The following is a 26547-nucleotide window of genomic DNA, read 5'->3' on the forward strand; positions in this document are numbered from 1 at the left end:
GGGCACCTGCTTTGTTGTATAGGGATGGAAGTGGGGCACATGCTTTGTTGTATAGAGATGGAGGTGGGGCACCTACTTTGTTGTATAAGGATGGAAGTGGGGCACCTGCTTTGTTGTATAGGGATGGAAGTGGGGCACCTGCTTTGTTGTATAGGGATGGAAATGGGGCACCTACTTTGTTGTATAGGGATGGAAGTGGGGCACCTGCTTTGTTGTATAGGGATGGAAGTGGGGCACCTGCTTTGTTGTATAGAGATGGAAGTGGGGCACCTACTTTGTTGTATAGGGATGGAAGTGGGGCACCTGCTTTGTTGTATAGGGATGGAAGTGGGGCACCTGCTTTGTTGAATAGGGATGGAAGTGGGGCACCTGCTTTGTTGTATAGGGATGGAAGTGGGGCACCTGCTTTGTTGTATAGGGATGGACGTGGGGCACCTGCTTTGTTGTATAGGGATGGAAGTGGGGCACCTCTGGTCACCAAGCTTAAAGATGCACAAAAAAACTAAGAGAGAAGGCCAAGAGGAGGCCGGCAAAAACTATACCTAGATCAAAACTGTTCAGTTACACTGAGGGGTGAGAGGCCATAAGTCTGTCCACCATAAAAACGAGAAAAGTCAGGAGCGACTTTAATATCTATATTTTCAGAACATTAGAGAACATGTCTGTAAAACACAAACAGAAACTGGAACAGACTAGGGGGGAAAAATGCTGTCTATGCTAAGAGGTAGCGCTTAAAGTTGCTAATCTCCCTTTACCTATGGTAAAGCAGTTCATCTTGTTCTGTGTACGAGGCACTAGCTAGATACATCCTTACCTAAGTCTCACGCTCCACACACATTCATCCATTACCCCTTCAGTACGAGTCGAGTCGAACAATGGCACTAGTTTAGAAAAGTCTCTAAGGAAAAGCAAAGAGAAGGATGATGATTTGCGTAAACTGGAATCAGCAACGCCAAATTAGAAGAGAGAAGAGAGACACACACACACGAAGGACATTCTACGCGAGCCATCGGTGATCGGGAGGGACTGGCAAAGAATCCGCAGTGAAACAAAAGACGGAATTGGTAAGGTTCGCGTTCATGGCAACCTGAGCGGTCGTGGACAAGTTACGTCTGTAGCTACAACGATGGGGAAAACTTATAGAAACTCCCACAGCCTCCCACGACGTCTCCTTGCTGGGGAAATTCCATTCGTGGAGATGGTGTTATAGAAGATCTCAGGCAGCGAGGATTGTGCTCCACACGAAATTACAAGATGGGAGAAGACTCCTCGATCACAAGGTAATGAAAATAAAAGGTCCATAGATGAATATGATGCACACGACATTGACTGGATTCTGTCAGAAGTGTTATGAATGGCGTCCTAGCTACGTCTCCTCGTTGTATATCAAGTTACTGTTATATTTCTTTCTCGTATCTCCCCTGATGATGTGATTATTGCACGAAAGTGCACTTGGGAACTTATCGGGTTTCATTTCCAGATTGACTGAGACAATTTGAAGGTACATGTTCTTCTGTGAGTAAGACGAGAATTAAAAGACACACCTGCCTCACCGCATACCAGAGACGGAAGGCAATTAGCAAGGAAGCCATATCGTAATCACACGTAAAAAGGAAACATGTAACTATGAAAAGAATGAAATATAACTAACCTTAGGCCGAAGGGGCGACCATTCCCTATAAACAGAAGCGTGTGTCATTCAGGAAGACTGGACTGCATCAGCTGCTGGACTTTGCAATGACGCCGCCATGGTCGTAGACTCTACAGTGATCTCTCACCTACATGACGAGGGACTGGGACTACCGTAGGGGAGTATACTAAAAGGGAGACGGATTCCAAGTCCTCCTCAGTGTGGTAGCTACTGTATGGCCATGTTAATCCACAGTCTTACCCTTGAGTCATACGGTCCCCGGCTGCGACACGGTGTGCGTCTGGGGGTCAGATGTAATGGGAAATAGATCATGGCGGTGAGCATTTCCCGGAGGCAACAGACGCTCTTGCTAATCTGTCTGTATCAGAAGCATCTCCAGATGAATCTTTTTTCTCTATGATGGAAAAGTTTTTCAATTTCCTTTATTGCAAATCAATATAAACATATTAAAAGAATAACTTTTTTTTTTCACGCGAAGAAAAAAGTTAATATCAACCAATTTATCCAGCATCGCTGTTCGCGAGCCACGTCCCAGATGGAGACACATCTGGGTCCGGCCAGCGGTACTCCAGCCTGTGCCCCACTGTGGGGACGACAGGAAAATGATGGATCCTGGCAGACATTCTGGACCAAACTTCCAAGGCTAGTGGAGCAGTACATGGAACTGATGGTGCGTGTGTGTGTGTTTGTGTTTGCTGGAAAACTTGTGGTGTTCTGAATGGGTGTACTCTCACAGAAACACTTCCAGAGTGCGAGAACTTGTGCTGTTGTTCTTCATAACAGTGGACAGAGGATAAAGAGAGGGGAGGCTCTCCACACCTCTGTTGCTGTGAAAAAAAAGAGTTGTATTTCGATCGTCTATTGTCGAGGATTCTGTTCCGATCGTCTTTTGTCCTAGATTCTGTCTCTAGTGTTGAAGGTCGTCTTTCAATCGTAAAGCCACATTCTAGTGTAGATGTTTCTACGTGTTGCTGAGCCCAAACTGCTTCGCCTTCTTCGCCGTATTCAGCCCATCTGGCTCACATAAGTGTTCTTATCCTACGTCCATTGTTGTGAAACTATGCATATGATATGTTTCACAATTTGCTAAATGATCATTTGGTGTGTATCCTTCGTCACCCAGCCAAGACACATGTGTGTCGATTTCAGAACTTAACGTAAGTGTTCGCAGAGAGATGGCATAAAGAAATGATTGGCAGGATGAAATAATTGGTGCTAAGGCACAATATAATTTTCGAAAGAAAAGAAGAAAATCATTGATATTAGCTATTCTAACAATGGAGAGAATAAGATTCGTATAACGTTTTAGACTTAGTGGTTTAACCAGTGAAATAGATATCAGTTGTGAGTGACTGTGAAACGTTATCAACACAAATGACATGTACCAGATGCTTGTACCCGGATGTAAACTAACGTTTAAACAATTTGTTGCAACAGCTGGCATAATATCCCTTCTGGATTTCACACACAAACACACAGAGGCTAAAACGTATTCTCAAAATGTTGCTCATGCCCTTTGGGAAATACATGTGGGTAATCCAATAGATGTATTTCATAATTCATGTCGTCCATGACACATGTGAGGGACACTAAGGTGCTGGGATGTGAAGTGGAGTGGGTTGGGAGTGACAGGCATGTCCCTCTCACAGTGGCTGAGACAATTGGTCATAGTGTTGACTGGAGAGAGAGAGAGAGAGATGGGTAGTTGTAACTCGGAGGGTCTGGTGAGTGTGGGAGGTTTGTCTTGTGGTGTGAGTACAGCGTGTGGCCCTGGCTGTGGGTGCTGAACTGTGAGCCAAGGCTCTCTGTCTGCTCCTGCTGGGGGACACGACTACCCTGTGTCCTCACGGAGACCTCCTCCTGCCTTCGCCACTGAGGACATCACTACCCCGTGTCCTCACGGAGACCTCCTGCCTTCGCCACTGGGGACACCATTACCCTGTGTCCTCACGGAGACCTCCTCCCTCCGTCACTGAGGACACCACTAACCCGTGTCCTCACGGAGACCTCCTGCCTCCGCCACTGAGGACATCACAACCCCGTGTCCTCACGGAGACCTCCTGCCTTCGCCACTGGGGACACCAGTACCCTGTGTCCTCACGGAGACCTCCTCCTGCCTTCGCCACTAAGGACATCACTACCCCGTGTCCTCACGGAGACCTCCCGCCTCCGCCACTGGGGACACCATTACCCTGTGTCCTCACGGAGACCTCCTCCTGCCTTCGCCACTGAGGACATCACTACCTCGTGTCCTCACGGAGACCTCCTCCCTCCGCCACTGGGGACACCACTACCTCGTGTCCTCACGGAGACCTTCTCCCACCGCCACTGGGGACACCACTACCCCGTGTCCTCACGGAGACCTCCCGCCTCCGCCACTGGGGACACCACTACCCCGTGTCCTCACGGAGACCTCCTGCCTCCGCCACTGGGGACATCATGAAGGACACACAGGTGTGACTGGCAGGCGGATGTCAGTTCCTGCTTCAGCTAAGTTTACCAGACTCAAACTTAAATTGTCGTCCAGTGAGACAGACTGACTCTCTCTCTCTCTCTCTCTCTCTCTCTCTCTCTCTCTCTCTCTCTCTCTCTCTCTCTCTCTCTCTCTCTCTCTCTCTCTCTCTCTCTCTCTCTCTCTCTCTCTCTCTCTCTCTCTCTCTCTCTCTCTCTCTCTCTCCCTTATATGTACTGGTAAAGCCGCACAGTAGCCACACGTCGATGCGTTCGTGTTCTGAGATGCTACCACCACATGACGGGTGAGGTCCCAGCTGGTGCCTGGGATCTGACCACCACATGACGGGTGAGGTCCCAGCTGGTGCCTGGGATCTGACCACCACATGACGGGTGAGGTCCCAGCTGGTGCCTGGGATCTGACCACCACATGACGGGTGAGGTCCCAGCTGGTGCCTGGGATCTGACCACCACATGACGGGTGAGGTCCCAGCTGGTGCCTGGGATCTGACCACCACATAGTGGGGTGGTGGCGGTGGTGTTGGACATAATGGTGGTGGTGGGGGCGGTGGTGTTGGACATAGTGATGGTGGTTGGGGTGGCGGTGGTGGTGTTGGACATAATAGTGGTGGTGGTTGGGGTGGTGGCGGTGGTATTAGACATAGTGTTGGTGGTGGTGGCAGGACATAGTGGTGGTGGTGTCAGGACATAGTGGCGGCGGTGGTGGTGGTGGCAGGACATAGTGGCGGCGGTGGTGGCAGACACCGCAGCAGGGTACACCTTGATGTGAGAGTCATCGATCGAAAACACTTTTCACGCGTGTCAGGCGGGTGGCTGGGCAACCCCCACTTGTCTTGCCGCGCCACAGGCCCTCCCATTCATCAGTGCTGGTGGGCACCTGGCACTCAGACAGCTCGAGAATGTAGGCACAGTCTGGTAGTCAGCTCCAAATGGAAGCATCTCTGTCTACTGACGCTCAGGTTGAGTCAGAAGTGATTCCTTCAGTCACTAGTCCCTCACATGGTGTGAGAGCTGGTATGGGTCGAAGTATTGCTCTGGTATCAGAGCTGGTGTGTGTGAGAGTGTAGCTCTTGCATTAGAGCTGATGTGTGTGAGGGTATAGCTCTTGCATTAGAGCTCGTGTGTGTGTGTGTAGCTCTTGCAATAGAGCTGGTGTGGGTGAGAGTAGAGCTCTGTCTCCAGCATTAGTGAGGGAGTGTCAGAAGCAGATGAGTGAGCCTTAAGGGATCTCATCCCTCACACACACCACCTTACGTCGCGACAGGTACCCGTCTATAGGGGGCCGGGCGTCGCGTAAAAGTCTTCGGATATGTCCATCCATATTTCACTAACAAATTGCTCCAGACCTTCGAGTGTGGTAGATACATCTGTTAGTTTGCCTTTGCACGTGTATGTAGTCTTACATACATACATACAAACACTCAGAGACACATAACACACATATACAGTATCATTTAACAATAGTTAAAGAGTTAAGAGTGCTTAACGGGACCCCATACAAGGAGTTCCATGTCACTCTGGCGTTTGCACTATCATCACATTAGAGTGTAAATGGCTCTCACGTGGCAGCTGTGTCTTCGCTAACTATGCCACAGCCATGCATGCAGTGGAAGCGTGTCTGGTCTTAGAATTATTTTCAACACGTGAGGAAGGTTTTCAATCTTTTCGATTTGTGGTTAACGTTGACGAACGCTAATGGCCCTGACAGTCGATGAGCCAAAAGCCAAATTAGCCAACTAACCAACAACTAAACACGTCTGCTTCCCTCCCACATGACCCTCAGTGTTGAGTCTTCTCCGTCGGGTTTCTCTTGCAACGAGCCGGTCACAACAGCCTCACGTGTGGAGATCCCATTAAAAGGTACTATATTGACCGTTGCTTCACGGCATTGCTGCCGTCGAGAGACACGACGACAGTCGTCTGTTGGGCTACCCAAAGTGATCCGTGGTGAGAGGGGGCTACCCATAGAACCACAGGAAAACACATGCATGGTCATATTGAATGTATTGTGATGCCTTAGAGGGAGTGGGATATAGAAGGGAACTCAACTTCACTGCTTTTCACTTTAGCGTACTTAAGAAAAGATTAACATCACGTTTAGAATAGGATTCTAGGTATTCAGACTACAATTTGGGTGGCAGTACAGCATTACAGCTATGGCACACCTGCCCAGTACAGAGCTTGTAATTCGTCTCTTATTTCCAGTAATGTCTATACCTGGAGACATGACCATCCCTGACATGGTCCTCCTCACTAGAGGAGGTTACTTAGCTTTCATTCCAGGTACCGTATGCCACCCTCACCCTCCAGTAAACCAAGAGTCAAGTATCTGGGTCATGGAGAAATAAGCCTGAAGCAATGGTGTTCCAAAAGGTGATCAGGACTCAGTGAGTTGTGGATCTGCCCCACTCTGAGAAGACGTCGACCCACGTTGGATCATCTGGTCTATTGTGTAGGTTCATCTAACTGGCACCTGTGTAGCGTTACATGAATATAGACTCCGACACCGTGACTGAGGGTGGACAAGGTGAGCATGTTCTCTGTCCAGGGTAGCTTTAAGAAGTCAATGCCTTGATGCTAGAAGACTATAATTTCTTTTACTGGTTTTCTCGAGTTTCTGATGTGCTCTGACTTAGGTTTCGTGAATCCATAAGCCATTGCTATATCAAAAACTCAGAAGAATAACCGATCAGTTAAAACACGAGTCAAACTGTGCAGAAAATTTACGAAAAATTGGGAATTAAGAAGATTAGAAAGTATGAAAAATGCACTAAGATTAACTGTATAAGATGAAGAACGAGAATCAAAATTAGCAGAAACACTTATTGCTCGCTTCATTTTACAGGATTCGCAAAAGGATTTACTACAGTCTTGGTGAAAGGGGAGAGTAATTTAATCTGTGGGGTGGAGAGAGCCTTAGAAGTGAATCAGGTGTGGTTTGCTGATGATACAGCGCTGGTGGCTGATTCGATTGAGAAACTGCAGAAGTTGGTGACTGAGTTTGGAACAATGTGTAAAAGCAGAAAGGTGGTAGTAACTTTGAATAAGAGCAAGGTTATCTATTAGGTTCAGCAGGGTTGAGGGACAGGGCAGTTGGGATGTGAGCTTGAGTGAAAATAGAGAGAATAAGACTGGAAAAATGAAGTGTGTGGTGTTGTCTGGGAGTGGACTTTTCAGCGAATAGCATCATGGAAGAGGAAGCGAGTCATAAGGTGGAAGAAAGTTCTGGGAGCGATGAAGAATGTGTGGAAGGCTAGAACGTTACCTCGGAGAGCAAAAATGGGTATATTTGAAGGAATAGTAGTTCCAACAATACCATATGTTGGATGCAGGGCATGGGCTACAGATTGGGTTGTGCAGAGGAAGGAGGATGTGATGGAAACGAAATGCTTGAGGACAATATGTGGTGTGTAGTGTTGTGTGCACCAACCGAAACTGTTAAAATAATACAACGCAGTAGCTCTCCCTGTGTTTACTCACCATCCCAAATTATACAATTATCGTAATGAATAATTCACACACGCACACAAACACACACACTCATAACATTATCATTATCATATATATATATATATATATATATATATATATATATATATATATATATATATATATATATATATATATATATATATATATATATATATATATATATATATATATATATATATATATATATATATATATATATATATATATATATATATATATATATATATATATATATATATATATATATATATATATATATATATATATATATATATATATATATATATATATATATATATATATATATATATATATATATATATATATATATATATATATATATATGATAATGATAATGTTACTATACAGAGAAACTGAATGCAGCGAGAAACAAGAGATGTATGAGAAAGAGCGATGTTGGGGTTTTTAAACAGAATTTACCAAGATAAGATATGATGGTTAGTATGTAGTCTCCTGATTACTGATGATGTTCACAGTAGTTTGGAAGCTGATACTTTTGATAGCGGTCTCCACAAAATGGGAGAAATGCGATGCGGGTCATGTTTGCCGAACTTAAACTCGGGGACAAGAGATCTCAGCTAGTAGGAGTTGATGGTGGTGGAAGTGGTGCAATTGTCTCACCCCTGCATTGTCAGATGAACTGCGCCTGTCCCGAGGAAAGAATCAAGTGTAGCATTGTGTTGACAGGTTGGTGTAAGAGGGACCAAGGATGATCTTGTGTTACATATCCTGAACATGTTTTTGTAATCTCTGTTGGGTTAAGCCGGAAGACCAGCTGAAGATGGCATCAGTAATTTCTATTAAGACGAAGGTTTCGTCCATGTTCTTAAGTTCAGGCATAGGAAGTTCAAGTATGATTCAACGAACAACGTAGAGAAGATAGTTAGAGGAACTTTTTTTTAGGATGGTAGCGAAGTGGTCCAACCAGCTGAGTGACAACATGAAGCTTGGTGAATCACATACACCAGTGGACCTGAACCCTGCCTAAGGGATCATTTCTAAGTCTTCTGTACACGGGAGAGTGTATGGCACACAAAGGCTGGCTCCTCCTCCACCAATATGATCAAAATCCTGACACGACCTCGCCAGCAGCTCCCCTCTCATACTATGGTGCCAGCAGTCCCCCTCTCATGCACAGGCACTAGCAGTCCCCTTCTCATACACTGGCACCAGCAGTCCCTCTCTCATACACTGGCACTAACAGTCCCCTTCTCATACATTGACACTAACAGTTCCCTTCTCATACACTGGCACCTGCAGTCCCCTTCTCATACACTGGCACCTGCAGTCCCCTTCTCATACACTGGCACCAGCAGTCCCTCTCTCATACACTGGCACTAACAGTCCCCTTCTCATACATTGACACTAACAGTCCCCTTCTCATACACTGGCACCAGCAGTCCCCTTCTCATACACTAGCACTGACAGTCCCCCTTCTCATACACTGGCACCAGCAGTCCCTCCCTCATACACTGGCACTAGCAGTCCCCTTCTCATACACTGGCAGCAGCAGTCCCTGTCATATACCAGCGCCAGCAGTCCCCCTCTCATATACTGATGCCGGAGGTCCCATGCGCTGCAAGTTTTATCTCGCTCACCAGTTACTATATCTCCTTTGTCACCATCTTTGCTTCAACCATAGATGTTTGTTTCATCTACATGCATGCATAACTTTGCTACATCCACACATATAAACTCGCTGTATCCACATAAGCAAGCTTTCTAGATTCACATACATCAGTTTGATATATACAGATACATAAACTTGATATATCCACATACGTAAGCTTGCTAAACCTACATACGTAAGGTCAATATATCCAAATATATAAGCTTGCTTCGTCCACATACATAAGTCTGTTATATTCACAAACGTAAGCTTGCTATATCCACATACATAAGCTTATTACATCCATATATGTAAGCTGGCTATATCATCATAGCTAAACTTCCTATATCCACAAACGTAAGCTATCTATATCTACGTATTAACTTTGCTACATCCACGTATGTAATTTTGCTATATCCACATAAGTAAGCTTCCTATATGCCTCTATGTAAGCTTGCTATAACCCACATACATGAGCACATGATATTCACATATTCACACGTTACCTCCCCAACAAATGTTACATGTAAATGTAACATCATTACAATGGTCACAGCAGAAGGCTCTTCGCTTCTCGGCTAAATGGGTTTTCATAATGGATCCGCCACAACCCCGCAATAACTGGCTAATCTGAGTGGTGGCTGAGTTTCCTGAACGCAGCGTTCCGTAAAGTTTCACTCTCCTCCTCCTCCCCCTGGATAATAGACTACATCCGGAGAATTCCAATGCAAATTATCCGTGTACGAAGCATAAATGTGGCGAGGGTCGTGTTTATGGCACCTTACTCGACAGCAGACACGTAGTGACACCCGGGGGAGCCGACCTGCCCCACTACCTGTTCTCTATTGTACTGGAGGATGTAGGAGTGAGGCGAGGAGCTGGGGGGTGTGGATGCAGGCCAGAGGTGTGGCAAGGGTTAAGGGATGAGGCTGGGAATAGAAGTGATGCTGGGTGTACCAGGAGTGAGGTTAGGCGACGAGGAGTGAGGTTGAGGACCAAGGGGTGAGGCTGGGGATCAGGGATGAGGCTGGGGATCAGGGATGAGGCTGGGGACCAGTACTGAAACTGGAGACAAGAGATACCCTGGTAACTAGAAGTACTAGGGTACTGGGAGAGATTTTAGCGACCATAGGTGAGGGTGAGGACCAAGGGGTGAGGCTGGAGACCAGCAGTAGTGATGCTGGGGACCAGCAGTGAGGTTGGAGATGTGTGGATGAAGGAGGGATCTTGGGATGTGGGAAATGACCCTGGAAAAATACAATGATTCTGTGGGTGTATGGATGTTCCTGGGGTGTAAAATGAGCCCTGGAGTGTGGGAAGGATCCTCGGATGCAGGAGAGATCCTTAGAGAGAATTCTTGGCTTGGGGAGATGGTTCGTGAGTGTGGACCGAATCCTGCAGAAGTGTGAATACTGGAGTGTTGATCACATGCTATAGTGTTAGAGGATTGCTGACACGCTCTCAACACTACACTCCCTTCCCCTGAAAGCCACCTTACATACCCCCAACTCCCTATTCCGAACTTTCCACTGTCGATATCCTTCTGCAACACACCCACTGAGTACAACGCTTCGAAACCAGTGATCCCCTTAAGCAACACCACTCATCATCAACTCTGACCATACTCATCCACACCTTTCATCAACGTCTCCAATCTACTACACCCACAACACTCCCCTACACTCCTGCTCAACCCGTCTATACGGTTGTCTATATCCAGAATCTACTCCTGAACACACGCTCTTCGACAGCAGTTCTCCAGTTCCTTTGCGCATCCACCTTCCCCAGATCCTACCATCTGTAAGAGCTGTAGGCTCTTGGTCGCGGCCATTACTGTTGTTATTTTATCGTAGTAGCAGCAGTGGGAGGCAGGCAACCATCGACCAGGGAGGTACTACTACTTGGGCTTCAGTGGAGGGGTAGTGGAGGCGTAGTGGGCCAGCACCGCGACGTTTGTTACGGACTCTTTTCCACGCCAAGATAGCTGCATATTTTTTTCCTTCGCCTCATCCATATGTAGGTTGCTGGTAGGTTGCTGGTATTCAACCTTCGCCTCATCCATATGTAGGTTGCTTTTATTCAACCTTAATCCCACACCCTCTTTCTCTCATACAAAACATCTCTCAACACATAAGTCACACACATCTTTATTTTCTCATCTTCTCTTCTTCTCTTTTCCTTCCTACCTTATGTCTTCATCATCTATGGCAGTAAAACTACCTATTAATTTTTCATCGCAGTTTCGGAGCTGTGCCACCGGTCGTGGGGGATTAGGCGGATCCCAGGGGGATTGAGCGGATCCCAGCGGATCCCAGGACCCACTTGACCACCATCATGGGACTAGGATCATCATCACTTCCATACCAGCAGCTCCCAGACCTGACTCTTTTTCTATCCATTTCCGAAACATTTGCTTTCGTAATCCTAACACTCCCTCTGTTGAACGCCACTTCTTTACTTCCTCCTATGATCATTTGCTTTTCTTCGAAACCCAATGTCCAAGGCTGCATCTCCCCTGCACTATCAGATCTCTATTTTTAAACTCTTTCTCGTCGCTCCAACTCCAAGGGCGGAGCTTGTGCCTACTGTGGTTCAAAACCAACGTTTACAAACCCCGTAGATCATAAGTCTACTATCTTTGATCCCATCCGGCTCCGAATCTCTTTGTCGTCTATTGCTCTGCTTTTATGTTTCATCAAACCCCCTCTCAGCAGGGAGTTCAATGTACACCATAAGGATTTGTTAGGCTTTAAATGGAATAAACCTGGTAGGTCGTGGCCTTCTCTTTCTTCTTTCCCTTACCTAACCTATCCACTCTTCTAATACACTTTGATCTCTTTTAGCCTACGAACCCTCCCACTACTCATATACCACCTCTGTCCCTTTAGGGTCCTCTAACCACAAATGTAGACTCAGATAACTCTAGCTGGGCTCTCCCATCCTCTGTCCTCCCTCGAAACATCAGCTTTGGCTCTTTGTTAGAGCTCAGCGGTCGTCCCTACGCGCTTCGCTATTGACTTTCCCTGGAATGGGTACTGCTTCTCTAGTCCAGACGCCTCGTGCTGTGCTGAACGCATAGCAGAGGTGACCTTGGCTGGGATGGAGTTCGACATCACGTCTAATTGTTTTCCTCTTCAATCTTGGTTTTCACTGGACCATCTCTAATGCCTGTCGCCTCACGGACGGTGCATACCGGACGGTCAGACTCTTCTGAAACCTGCTCCAGGTTCATTTCTGCTTGCTAACACTCAGTGCAAAGCTGTGCTTCATAAAGTTGAGAACGCTTTCATAGAAAAGAAAGTGAGCTGCCTTGACTTCTTCTTCAGATGAATCTGTCTGATACTTAAACAAAAAACGCTACCAATATCTATGATCCAACCAATCCTGCTTCGTTCCAACCTGATCATTCTATTGCTAACTCCCCAGCTGATGAAGCCTCTATTAACACAAAGGTACCTAATATTCCTTTAACTCCTTCTGCTCAACCTATGCCATCTCCTACAATCTCTTCACTCGTGGCCCTCTAAGTACTCTTCCAGCTCAGGGGGAAAAGATGTGGGGCCCAGATGGCATGTCTCCTCGAGTTTTGAAGGAGTGAGCCTCTGAGCCAGCACCAATCGTTGTTCGCCTATTTCGCCGATGTCTAAAACCCAGACACTTTTTCCTTCCGCTTGGAAGCTCGTTTTGGTGCGACTCATTCCTGAGAAAGGAACCCACTCTAATCCTTCCAAATATCTCCCTCCATTTCTCTCACTTTTACACTCTCCAAAGTCTTTGAAATTCTCCTATAAACTTTCATTTTCTTAGGCACTTAGAATACTACTCCTATCTTGTACATCACTTGTATGGACTTCACAGTTATAAGTCTGCTGGCGATCTCTCTCCTATGTGACTTGCCTCGGGTCCGCTTCTCTTGGGGGATTTATTGAAGCCTTGGTCTTAGAACCTCGATATACCCCAAAGCATTTGACAGGTGGCACTCTCTAAACTCCTTTCCTTTGCTTTCACTGGTTCTCTTTTTTTCTCTGATACACAGTATCCTTTCTGGCAGTTCTACTGCAGTGTATATATACGTCGATGGAGCGACATGCCCCCTCCTGTTCTTTCAATTGTGGTGTTCCTCAGGGTTCTATTCCAACACCTGCTCTCTTTCTTCTCTCAGTAAATGAGCTTCTCTCTCCTCTACTTCTAACCTTATTCACTGTTATGCTGATGATTGCAACATACGTACTTCAACTCACGTCTCATTCTCTCTCTATCTCTCTCTCTCTCTCTCTCTCTCTCTCTCTCTCTCTCTCTCTCTCTCTCTCTCTCTCTCTCTCTCTCTCTCTCTCTCTCTCTCTCTCTCTCTCTCTCTCTCTCTCTCTCTCTCTCTCTCTCTCTCTCTCTCTCTCTCTCTCTCTCTCTCTCTCTGATCACATTTGCTCTCTCAATCCGGATCTGTGCAGCATCTCAGAGCGAGGCCACGGTAACCAGACCCAACCTGACGGAGCTAAATCTATCCACAGATATCTATCTAGAAATCACTCATTTCTTCATGTACAATCTCAACACACTCCATTGCAATCCTGTAATACCATGAACGTGTTAGACATAACAGAATTCTCTAATTCCTCCTGAAAGTCGTATATAATCAATATTACAATGTCTGCTTCCCAAAGGCTGGGAGTAATGTATAGATGCTGTTAATATTTTCTTTTGTGAGCAGCTGTTTGACATCTACAGTATGGAATACTGCTTACACACTGCCCATCCTCCACCTCTCTATTAACTAGAGGGGAATCAAAATCCTTGTGTCTCATTAATCCTCCTGGCATCACTTCTCTTAAACCTTCTCTTTTCTTACACTGCCATGTTGCTGAACCCTCTCTATTGTATGGGTATCATTTAGGTCACTGTTCTTGTGAGCTATCTGCATGTGTCTTAAGTACCAAGGTCTGGACCCGTGGCATACGTTTGGATGCTGCTTCCTACAGTTTCTGTGTGGAGAGCAGCCACCTGAGGATTAACTGTTATGATTCTTCCTTCTTCCCTCGAACAAATATAATGCCTTTTTCTGTCTTCTTCCTTCTCGGTAAAAACTTTCTTCCTTTAAAAGTCAGTTTACAGACGACTGCGAACGCTGATAATTTTTTTTTCTTCCTTTTGTCTTTTATCTTCTCGACATGGCCGTCACTGGGCCACGTCCTGCCCGTGGTATGTCGGTCATTATAGAATGTAAATATGGAAGGTGTCTCCCGAGATCTATCTGGCACTACCTCCCTCTCTGGCCCCACACACGATGCTTTTTTCTCCCAGCTAAGCACCTCGCCTCTGAGACGTGTCACCTCCCCTACCACACTAAGCACCCCTCCTCTAAGCCATGTCACCCCCCTTGTCCCACTAAGCACCCCTCCACTGAGCCGCGTTCCCTCCCCCTCCCAACTAAGCGCCCCTCCTCTGAGCCGTGTCTCCCTCCTGCCCCACTAAGCACCCCTCCTCTGAGCCGAGTTTCTTCCCTCCCCCTCCCAACTAAGCGCCCCTCCTCTGAGCCACGTTCCTTCTCTCCCCACTAAGAACCCATCCTCGACGCCGCGTCTCTCCCTCCCTCTCCCACTAAGCACCCCCATCCTCAGGGACCTCACCTCGCAGCATCCACGCCCCTGATGGCTCACAGGTAGGCTGGTCTAGCTTCATGACAACCCAGAGAGTGCACCTGCCGCTCGATATATTGGTAAGCCTGCTTGCGGGACCGGGGCCTCCCGCACACACACACACACACACACACACACACACACACACACACACACACACGAGAGGCGCTGATAAGTGAGGCCTGGCTTGGAAGACTCCCTAGACTAAGTCTTGTACCCCACATGGCCTCTCCACCAGCAGGAGAGTGTGGCGCTGCATTGGGCGGCTCCTGAAGGTGTGGTGCCTGGCTCCTGGTTGTGGTAATGTCGTGTTTCTGTGTATATGTGGTTTATTTTTTTTTGTGTGTGTGCTTTACTTGTGGATATGCTGTTGTACGTATGTTTCTTTGTGGTTATGTATTTGTGCATGTTTGTTGTGAGTGTGTGTGTGTTTGTGTGTGTGTGTGTGTCTGTGCGTGCTCAAGGGTCCGTGTTTGAGGCTGTTTGATTAATAGTAATTGTAAGAATTATAATGATAATCATAATCATGATGATGATAATAACAATGATGATAATCATAGCAATAATAATGATAGAATTAATAATAATGATAATAATGATAGAAATAACAATAATGATGATAATGATAATGATAATAATAATAATAATAATAATAATAATAATAATAATAATAATAATAATGATAATAATAATAATAATAGTAATAATCACAATAATAATAATAATAATAATAGATTATTGGTAATGACAATAATGATATCATCATCATAATTATCATAATTATCATTATCATTATTGTTATTATCATAGTTGTTGTTATCATTATTATCATGATGATGGTTTCCTAGATGGTCTTACTCTACGTAGGTGAGTATGACAGATGCCCTGCGTCTTTCTAGGTTGCAATGAATTATAATCTAGGACGCTCACGAGGTAGCGGTAAGTTAATTAGTCTTCGTATTACCCAAAGGCTGAGGGTCTGTGGACCTCACAATGTCTGTAGTCTTATTATTACCCAAAGACTGAGGGTCTGTGGACCTCACAATGTCTAGGTAAGTCCGGTTAAACCCACGAAGGATAGTGCGGGCCACAGTAATGGCCTTGGGTCACAACGCACAGGGAACCCTTCGGGTCTGCTGACTTCGAAGTTGTGGGAACACACGAAGTCTTCCAGCCCGCGGGGCATTTGGATTGCCGGGCAGGAGCGTTGATGATAGAGCGCGGGTGTTTACCTCGCTCAGGGGAGAACTCCTTGTACAGTTTCACGGGGAAAATCAATGGATGCAGCGGAAGACTGTACCCTGAGGCTATATCAACGTCTGGCAACTTCAAAACTCATGTGATGACAGAGTGAGTGTTGGGGGTTGGTGGGTACGTAGGATGGCAGGCGGGTGATAGCTAGGTGGAGGAGGAGTCTGTAGCAGATGGTGGCCAAGCGATCGCTCGCCACCTGCCTGACCTGCCAACTTGATTAGCAAGGTGATGAAGGCAGGGGTAAGGAGGAGGGGGAGCAAGTCTCATTTCTTTCAGTTTTCTTTAAGACTGACTCATGTTGAGCTGTTCAGGTAAATACTTTTTTGTAGGGTGGAAATAACATCTCACTGTTGCTCGTCCTTCGCGAATTACCTCGCTGCGGAGGACCATGAAGGATACAGTTCCACGGTTGTATAAGGCTCGACCATGCCAGTTCATTAGCCTCCTAATGTAGGATGTGGGTCGAGGCACGCAGGGAAGGCGTCATCCACGGCAGGTGGGTGATATCACACAGGTCTATCGGGGTTCAAGGGACAATATGGCTCCCTTTTCGTGACGAAATCATTGTCCCGTTTAGTTTCGACAAGTTTACGAACGTAGCAACCTGCCAGGGGGAAGTACTTCACTCCTGACTGAGTCCCGTCTTAAATCCTCCGAGTCACTGGGTTGTAGACAGAAGCCGCCTGGAGAAGTGACACCTCCCACCTGACTCACGAGTGTTCAGTAATGGCCGGAACCACCTTGCACACTCCGTGTTAGTGGACTGTAAACACCAGCCGCTCAGGGAGTATTGATGTGAGGGCCGGGGACCGTCTTGCACCCTCCGTGCCAGTAGGTTGGAGACTGAAGCCCGCCTCCACCAGGGAAGTACGACTACTACTGAGAGAGAGAGGAGGAGATGTCGGAAGGATGAGGGAGTGGATGAGAGATGGAGGTGTGTGTGTGTGAGCTTGGCTATATACACCCACCCATGTAATGGCTGCCGATGAGAACTGACGCGTTATTGAGCAAAATCTCGCCAAAGACCGAGAACAAATGGGCGAAATTCACACAGTAAAAGAGTGGAACTATGACAAGTGGAAGGTGTGTTAAATAAAACTGGACACAAACATTATTAGCTGTTGACAGGGCTCGTGATGGTTGGGATGAATATGGTCGTGTAGCCGTCTGTACCAGCTCGTATGTATGGGATGTGGTCTGGCTACCGAACTGCAGAATGGAGACGAGGAGTCTCTCGCCTGACAAGAGGATTGCCCAAGCTTTTGGGTAAGGTGTGAGCAATGGCTGGAGATATCTGGGCAGCGTCACAGGCCATTAGAATGATCTGGCGGCATCCAGATAATCAAAGTGCTAAATTGAAGCTTTACTTTGAAGCCTCATTGAAGCTTTACTTTATAGCCTCATTGAAGCTTTACTTTGGAGCCTCATTGAAGCTTTACTTTGAAGCCTCATTGAAGCTTTACTTTATAGCCTCATTGAAGCTTTACTTTGAAGCCTCATTGGAGCTTTACTTTGAAGCCTTATTGAAGCTTTACTTTGAAGCCTTATTGAAGCTTTACTTTGAAACCTCTTTGGCGACGCCAAAGGCCATAAAGAATGGGAGGTGAAGAATGTCTACCTCCCTCTACCTGGCTGAACTAATTTACTGCAAAAACCTGACACGTTTGTACGTTACCTTACTACGCTGGGGGAGATCCGACGAGTCGGTGTTAGAAGGAAGGAACGAGGAGTTTCACGGTGAAGTCTGTGTTGGCAACACTACCTGAGTAAGAGAAACATACATTCGTTACAAGTCAACAACTCGTAGTCTCCCTGGAGTGAGGGACAGACAAACTCAGACACATACGTACTCATGACCTCCTCCTCCTCCTCCTCTTCCTGTTCCTCACCACACACATCACTCCACAGGTACGTTAAGGGTATGATAGATCCTCGTGCCCTTCCTCACCCTCCTGACGTATACCATGTGGGGAGGGCGTCGGGGGGAAGGGAAAGATAATATACCTCTTGAGCAGAACGGCATGACTACTGGATCCTAATCTTTGACCTGCCCTTTAAGGTTCAATGTCAAAAGGTCAAAGGTTTTCCCCCATTGATTTCCGATCAGAGTCTCACTGGCAGGATGGTCGAGAAATGTGTACTTTATAATGCTGTGTGTTTCTCTCTCTCTCTCTCTCTCTCTCTCTCTCTCTCTCTCTCTCTCTCTCTCTCTCTCTCTCTCTCTCTCTCTCTCTCTCTCTCTCTCTCTCTCTCTCTCTCTCTCTCTCTCTCTCTCTCTCTCTCTCTCTCTCTCTCTCTCTCTCTCTCTCTCCATTTCATGATTCCGAGAAAGAACGAAAAAGTGGAAGAATCACATACATGCAGTCATATAATGTGTGTATGTGTGTGTGTGTGTGTGTGTGTGTGTGTGTGTGTGTGTGTGTGTGTGTGTGTGTGTGTGTGTGTGTGTGTGTGTGTGTGTGTGTAATACTAGAATGAGGAAAAGCATTTGTCTGTGGTATCTATGAAGGTGGAGACAACTTAGGGTTAATAGAAATGCTCTGTAGGACGAGTTACGAGAGTATTGAGTAGAGGGAAAGATAACTGAAACAACGAAGAGCTGTTACGATGGTCGTAAGACGTGTGTAATTAGAGGACAATTGACTCCAGGTGAGGGGTAATTCAGCATCAGGGGTGTGTGATGCCATCCTAAGTGAACCGAGTGGTGAAGGAGGTCATTGTGAGGGTGTTGTAGCAAGGGTAGGTCTGTGCAGTCTGTCTGGAGGGAGGAGGAGGTTGACAATGAGGGAGCTGGGAGGGAATTGGGTTACTGTTTGCTGATAACACGGCGCTGGTGGCCAATTTCAAGTAGCTACATAAGCTGGTGCCTGAGTTTGAGAAAGTGTGTGTGTGTGTGTGTGTGTGTGTGTGTGTGTGTGTGTGTGTGTGTGTGTGTGTGTGTGTGTGTGTGTGTGTGTGTATGTGTGTGTGTGTGTGTGTGTGTGTGTGTGTGTGTGTATACATGACACAGTTCGCCCTTCATCATCGTCATGTACGCTCATAATGAGGCCAACATCAAATTTCCACTTAATGTAAACCAGTGGTCGGTACACACAGACACGGACGGACGTGAGCCAGAATATGTAAATATGGCCAGTGCTGTTGAGGGTATGTGTAGAGCACCATCCAGGCGACCCCTCCCGCTGAGGGGCCCCCACCACCGCCGGCTGGGCCCCCTACTACAGTCAGCACCAAGCACAATGGGCCCACAACACTGTGGGCCCACAGTATAGTAGCGTAAGTGCCGTGGGATCCCCAGCAACGCAGACTCTCAGCAGTATGGGACCCCAGCGACATGGGTCCCCAGCACCATGGGCGCTAACACCGTGGGTGCTATTCCCATGTATCCCAGCGCCCTGGGCCCCAGCACCATGGCCCTAGCAACCATAGACCTCTTAGCACCTCCGTCCCCCTCACCACTACAGGGTTCCGGCATCGTGTGAGCCCCCGGCACATGGGTCCCATGGGTCCCTGGTACACTGGGCTCCATTGTAGTGGGTCCTAGTACCATGGACCTATCCTGAGCCTTAATACTAAGGGCCTCAGTAGTATGGGTCCCAGAATCGTGGGCTACTAGTGTCGCCAGCCCTGAGCACTGAGGGATCTAAATACCATGTGTACCTGCACAGGGCCTCCTTGTGCCACAGTTTTCAGCAGAATGCGCTGCTATCATTGACCCCTGAACCATGGTTCACAGCACAGTTTGCTCCTGTATCGTGGATCCCTCAACCATGGTTCACAGCACAGTGGGCTCCTGTATCGTGGATCCCTCAACCATGGTTCACAGCACAGTGGGCTCCTGTATCATAAGCCTCTAAACCATGGTTCACAGCACAGTGGGCTCCTGTATCATGGGCCTCTAAACCATGGTTCTCAGCGCGGTGGGCTCCTGTATCATGGGCCTCTAAACCATGGTTCACAGCACAGTGGGCTCCTGTATCATAAGCCTCTAAACCATGGTTCACAGCACAGTGGGCTCCTGTATCATGGGCCTCTAAACCATGGTTCTCAGCGCGGTGGGCTCCTGTATCATGGGCCTCTAAACCATGGTTCACAGCACAGTGGGCTCCTGTATCATGGGCCTCTAAACCATGGTTCACAGCACAGTGGGCTCCTGTATCATGGGCCTCTAAACCATGGTTCACAGCACAGTGGGCTCCTGTATCATGGGCCTCTAAACCATGGTTCACAGCACAGTGGGCTCCTGTATCATGGGCCTCTAAACCATGGTTCACAGCACAGTGGGCTCCTGTATCATGGGCCTCTAAACCATGGTTCACAGCACAGTGGGCTCCTGTATCATGGGCCTCTAAACCATGGTTCACAGCACAGTGGGCTCCTGTATCATGGGCCTCTAAACCATGGTTCACAGCACAGTGGGCTCCTGCATCATAAGCCTCTAAACCATGGTTCTCAGCGCGGTGGTATCTTATATCATGGGTCCCAGCATCATAAGGCTCCATATCATGGGTCCCAGCATCATAAGGCTCCATATCATGGGTCCCAGCATCATAATGCCCCATATCATGGGTCCCAGCATCATAAGGCTCCATATCATGGGTCCCAGCATCATAAGACCCATATCATGGGTCCCAGCATCATAAGGCTCCATATCATGGGTCCCAGCATCATAAGGCTCCATATCATGGGTCCCAGCATCATAAGACCCATATCATGGGTCCCAGCATCATAAGGCTCCATATCATGGGTCTTAGCATCATAAGGCTCCATATCATTGGTCTTAGCATCATAAGGCTCCATATCATTGGTCTTAGCATCATAAGGCTCCATATCATGGGTCTTAGCATCATAAGGCTCCATATCATGGGTCTTAGCATCATAAGGCTCCATATCATGGGTCTTAGCATCATAAGGCTCCATATCATTGGTCTTAGCACAGTGTTTCCACGTACAATGGGTGTTGAACACGTGTCCCTGTAGCATGGGTGCTAACACGGCGAGTCTTCAACACCATGTCTGGCCACCATCCCCAGGTGAGGGTCGACCAATGAACGCCCTGCCGGAGCTGAGGCTCAGGTGGAGGGGGTCCGATTAGCTGGAGGAGGACGGAGTCCATCTGTTAGACAGAGGTGGAGGGCGCCCTTCTTTTAGGGAAAGGTGGAAGGCGTCTTTCTTACGGATGGAGGTGGAGGGAGTCCCTCTGTTGGGTGGAGGTGGAGGACGTCGTCCTTCTGTTAGCCGAAAGTGGAAGACGTCCCTCACTTGGATGGACGAGGAGGACTTCCTTCTATTAGATGGAGGTGGAGGTCCTTCTGTCAGGGTGAGGGAGTCGCTGCATCAGGGAAGGTGGAGGGCGTGTCACCCGTCCCTTACCTGATGCCCCGCCTCACCTCACTATGACCTGACACTCTCTCCTCCTGTCCCCAGACAATGTACATTATCCTCACGTTAAAAAGGCCTTATCAACATAGTGTAGTTTAATATGCTCGCTGAGACCAGTTCTACGCATGAATGTGACAAGCTGACATATTTTTTGACTTCATCTTTGTATTCAGACTCTGATTTACAGCTAACTCGTCGTGACATTTCATGAGCGTCACAATACACATTAGGCCACAAAGACATGGCTGGAGGGGGGCACTGACGATGTGTACACCAGCATGAGATGTATATGATCTGGCTAAGTTTATTGTTCCGCTGCACTGGTCATGTGTCACCCCATGTCAGGGATTTACCTGTCCTTCAACCCCCTGGCTGCAGTGGAGAGAGAGACCCCTCGCAGGCCTCTGTGTCCTCCGTAAATACCTCAGCAGAGGCTGAGATGAAGACCCGATGGCCTCTCAGAGGAGGAGGGTGAGTGCGAGTGTAACCTGAAGCGACAACCCGGCCGGAAATAACATTCCCCCACCACCATGGTTGAGGATATCCGCTACACCCCGAGGTGGCATCCCCTGGCCGTCCACGCCAGACCCGTTCTGCTTAGCCAACGTAGCATCTTGACGAGACGGTTTACTTTCTGGGGTTTAAGTACAACGTCTAAGCTGGTGGCTTATGGCTGTGGGGTCTTTGTTCTAAGTGTGATGTTCTTACTTCTGACGACGGAGTTTGTGGTGCGTTGCGTGAGGACTATTGTCATGTCACTATTTCTTGTTTCATGTTAGGTGAGACGGCACGAGCAGCTGAGGCTCTTAATCAAGTCTATCCCATTAACGCTGTATGTATATACCCTAGCCTGAGCCAGGTACCCAATATCTTATGCTGTCCTGTCTCTTAAGCTTGTAATTATGTGCCATGTCTTTATTCCTATGTTGATATACACACAAACATGCCTCAGCCAAAGCCAGGTACCCCTATATCGACCAGCCCCTAAAGGCAGGATGAAAACTCGGGTTGAGTTTGGGTCAACGGCCATGCAAAGGATTCGAACCCATTTGGGTCCGACGCCTGGCAGGCCCGTACTGTATATATATATGTGTGATGACTTATTTGTACGGTATGGATAGAGAATTCAACCCTCGAGGGGCCTCATCTTAAACTTTTCTCGACCATCCAGCCGCCTTTTTAAAACACTATTGTCCTGCTGGGATGTATAGGTTCATCCTTGAGTCTAGTCTACGCCATCCCTGTTACGAAAACGAAACCTCTTCAGGTCCTTTCAACCAGGTACTTGGCGAGCTCCCTGTTACTGCCTCTGGTTCTTCTGTCTATCAAGAACTGTCCATGTTCTACGACCCCGATTTATTTAGAAATGTGAAGGATGTGTTCAGGTCGCCCCCAACTCTTCGTTCTTTCGTGATGGCCAGAGTTATTGCCCCCAGCCTCTCGTTGTGCCTCTGCTCTCTTAGCTTCTTCCAGGCTCCCTTGATTACATTTTTGAGATTCTTTAGGCACAATGACAAGATACACGTTATGAACAGTTTCCAAAACATTTCCATATCATTCTATTTATATGTGCTTCTAATATATGCCATCAGACAGTTTATCTCCCTAACAAGCCTCTTGATGTGTAGCTCTGGCGATTGAATGGGTACAAGTCGCCTTCTCAGTCTATTTTACACATAGATTCCTGTCGCATATTCCCCACATCATCTCACTACCGACCTCTTTCACTGCCCCAATCCTCATTAGATGGCTTTTTAACTGGATCGAATATCATCACCCCATTTACCAGACCAGCTTTGGAGTTTGCGTAAGTCCCTTTGTAAAGGGATGCAGTCTTCTCATGATCTCGAAATCGTCGGCAGTCATACTGTGGCAAGGGTTCAGACCATCAGGCAATTCTTTTACCTATACTAAAAGGAGCAGTGGCGAAAGGACCCCGAGACTAGTGGCACACCGCTGGTGACAACCCCCTTCCCATCTCAATATGTCTCCCTAAAATGTGTCTTATGCTCATTTCCACAAAGGTGATCTTCTGTGTAATGAACAGGTCTACTTATCATTCCCGCTCGTAAGTCCAGCTTCGTAACCAACCTCCGCCGATGATGTGGGACGACATCAACCGTTTACTGGAGCTGACACGGTCAAGGGGGGATTTGGAATTCACGACCCCCAGCTGTACTAAATGTATGTTGTCCTTCAGTAACGTAGTTTCTCCTTCGTATAGCCGTCGGCCATTTGGTTTCTGATTACCGCGTTAGTGTTCATCAGGCCACACATGTAGCAGAGACTGGTTAAAGTAGTTAAATGTAATTTCTCAATCGCCTTTCATAAAAAGAGGCACGATATTTGCTATTTTAGGTCAGGTCTTCCTTTGGTGAAAATTGAACAATATTTCGAGCAGCCCATCTAGTGTATCCACCTATTCCCTTCAGCATTATTGGAGAGACTTCAAGTAGGATCTTCAACCTTTGGGGGATCAAGGTGCATTATCAGCTTATATTGCCTTCGTGACGTCTTTTCTATCATCCCCCGTGCCTTTCAGAACCTCTTCCCCATCCACGCTCTTCGCAGCTGAGCCTATGGTGTTTACTGTGGCGAAAACATATTTGAAACATCATCTTCAACAGTTCGTCTCCCTCCTAATCCCTGAACGTAATTAGCTGCTGTATAAAGCGAGACATTTTGCTGTCGATAAACGTATAGCAAAGTTTTCCTTATTTTGCCTTCACAAGATTCACCCACCTTCACGTACAATAAGCTCACTCCTTCCCTCATACCTTATATATCTCTAAGCTCTTTTGCTACTTTGATATTTTTCCAATGGAAGTGCCTCCCTATTCTGTGACTTCTCATGTCTAATTTGCAGGCAATGGTCCCCACACTCCAATTTCTTCGTAGACGTCTCAGAACCCTCCAAAACTCTGGTGTACACTCTGGCTAGAGAGCTCCATATTCCAGTTCATAATCAATTCAAAAACAAAACAATTCATGTACAGTTCTACTTATCTAAGTTCTAATTCCCCTCTGATCCCCTTTTTAACCACAAAGTCAGACTTTAGATTTTTTTTTTTTTTTTTTTTTTTTTTTTTTTTTTTTTTTTTTATACTTTGTCGCTGTCTCCCGCGTTTGCGAGGTAGCGCAAGGAAACAGACGAAAGAAATGCCCCCCCCCCCCATACACATGTACATACACACGTCCACACACGCAAATATACATACCTACACAGCTTTCCATGGTTTACTTCAGACGCTTCACATGCCTTGCTTCAATCCACTGACAGCACGTCAACCCCTGTATACCACATGACTCCAATTCACTCTATTTCTTGCCCTCCTTTCACCCTCCTGCATGTTCAGGCCCCGATCACACAAAATCTTTTTCACTCCATCTTTCCACCTCCAATTTGGTCTCCCTCTTCTCCTCGTTCCCTCCACCTCCGACACATATATCCTCTTGGTCAATCTCTCCTCACTCATTCTCTCCATGTGCCCAAACCATTTCAAAACACCCTCTTCTGCTCTCTCAACCACGCTCTTTTTATTTCCACACATCTCTCTTACCCTTACGTTACTTACTCGATCAAACCACCTCACACCACACATTGTCCTCAAACATCTCATTTCCAGCACATCCATCCTCCTGCGCACATCTCTATCCATAGCCCACGCCTCGCAACCATACAACATTGTTGGAACCACTATTCCCTCAAACATACCCATTTTTGCTTTCCGAGATAGTGTTCTCGACTTCCACACATTTTTCAAGGCTCCCAAAATTTTCGCCCCCTCCCCCACCCTATGATCCACTTCCGCTTCCATGGTTCCATCCGCTGACAGATCCACTCCCAGATATCTAAAACACTTCACTTCCTCCAGTTTTTCTCCATTCAAACTCACCTCCCAATTGACTTGACCCTCACCCCTACTGTACCTAATAACCTTGCTCTTATTCACATTTACTCTCAACTTTCTTCTTCCACACACTTTACCAAACTCAGTCACCAGCTTCTGCAGTTTCTCACATGAATCAGCCACCAGCGCTGTATCATCAGCGAACAACAACTGACTCACTTCCCAAGCTCTCTCATCCCCAACAGACTTCATACTTGCCCCTCTTTCCAGGACTCTTGCATTTACCTCCCTTACAACCCCATCCATAAACAAATTAAACAACCATGGAGACATCACACACCCCTGCCGCAAACCTACATTCACTGAGAACCAATCACTTTCCTCTCTTCCTACACGTACACATGCCTTACATCCTCGATAAAAACTTTTCACTGCTTCTAACAACTTGCCTCCCACACCATATATTCTTAATACCTTCCACAGAGCATCTCTATCAACTCTATCATATGCCTTCTCCAGATCCATAAATGCTACATAATCATTTTTCCCAGTTGTTAATGTATTATTCAGGTATGTTGAGTGTCCGTAGTAACTTGTGTACAGAGAAGGTGTGGCAGTGATGACACACACACACACACACACACACACACACACACACACACACACACGCACATACACACACACACACACACACACACACACAGGAGTAATCCATGACTGAGTGCACAGCTAAGCAAGCAAATACTATAGTCCCCCTCATAATTATGTGTACATCATGGATCATATTACTGTTACATAACCAGTGTGAAGTTGTTCATCACATAATATTCACCACTGAATATCTAATGTACGTCAACCCAATACTGCTGCAGTTTCATCAGTGTATAACTTTACTTCACGTCATATTCAACGATCGCCACTAAATGTATAATGTATGAACCATAAATTTTCCTCTGTCGAACTTCCTGTATTATGTATGATATATAAACCATAACCATTGCTCTGTCAAACTTCATATATTATGTATACTATATACAGCTCTACCTCGATCTTAAGCTCTTTTCTTAATTGATTCTCTATAACTTTCATGAACCCCCCAGCTCAACTCTCTCTCCCTCCCAAATTACATAACTCCTCAACTATGTATTTTCAGCCGAGTGTCTACATGAATTCACAAAGCTG

General features: G+C 46.7%; 1 protein-coding gene across 3 annotated transcripts in view; it reads right to left on the bottom strand.

Annotated features, from left to right (window-relative positions):
- Positions 1-26547, bottom strand: part of LOC139750387 (solute carrier family 7 member 14-like) — a 579902-nt gene that overhangs the window by 394789 nt on the left and 158566 nt on the right. The window contains exon 1 of one of the 3 annotated variants that reach the window (XM_071665122.1): positions 17808-17897. The exons of the other annotated variants lie outside the window; for them this stretch is intronic. The gene's annotated coding sequence lies outside the window, so the exon portion shown is untranslated. Of the gene's footprint in view, positions 1-17807; positions 17898-26547 lie in introns of those variants that run through there. 3 annotated transcript variants of the gene reach the window in all.

The sequence above is a fragment of the Panulirus ornatus genome, chromosome 9 (assembly GCF_036320965.1).
Source record: "Panulirus ornatus isolate Po-2019 chromosome 9, ASM3632096v1, whole genome shotgun sequence".
NCBI classification, from domain to species: domain Eukaryota; kingdom Metazoa; phylum Arthropoda; class Malacostraca; order Decapoda; family Palinuridae; genus Panulirus; species Panulirus ornatus.